The sequence below is a fragment of the Arvicola amphibius genome, chromosome 3 (genome assembly GCF_903992535.2).
Source record: "Arvicola amphibius chromosome 3, mArvAmp1.2, whole genome shotgun sequence".
In the NCBI taxonomy this organism is placed as follows: Eukaryota; Metazoa; Chordata; class Mammalia; order Rodentia; family Cricetidae; genus Arvicola; species Arvicola amphibius.
Window position 1 is genome coordinate 27,560,815 of NC_052049.1, and position 728 is coordinate 27,561,542.

The window sequence follows — 728 nt, forward strand, 5'->3', positions numbered from 1 at the left end:
CATATATAATATTATACATTTGAAATTAAACATCAGTTTTAATTAAGTGCCCCCAGAAAATGCTGTTTTAAGAGTTGGGGAATATATATTTGCAGGTGGCAATAATCATAAGGATAAAATTAAGTTTTCTTGCCTTAGAATAAGTTGCATTGCTTTTTCTTTGATTATCAATACAAGTTCTCTGTGAGACAGACAGCAATGTACCAAGAGTAAGGCTGACAATATTACAATAAGCATTACTGAGAGTTATGCTCGCCAGAGTTGAAGGTGATGAGGACATTAGCTAGAAAATGCTGTCGTCCTCTAGGAGCTGAGTCTAGCTCCAGGCTGAAGCTAGGGCCTCAGTGTTCCTGCCGCAAGACACTGAACTTGCGATGAGGTCGATGATGTCATAAGCTTTTTCTCTTGTCTCTTTTAGGTACCTCAGTCCTGAAGCCGAATTCAGATCATCATTTGAATAAACATGGTGGTCAGTTTAATCCAGGCCTACTTGACATATTTAAGTCTGAAAAACTTCTGAGTAGAGATGTTGCTGAAGGAAAAGTTACTAAATAACAGGCCTTTCTCAGATGCAAGTTGACATCATGTGGTATAATCTCATCAGCAGTCTAATCGTATACATACATAGTACACATAGCGACTGTACATTATTGGGAAAAGAATTATTGGGCTTTTTGTTTCTCAGCCCAAGGACCAATGAACTATATAAAATAACGAGAGAATATAAG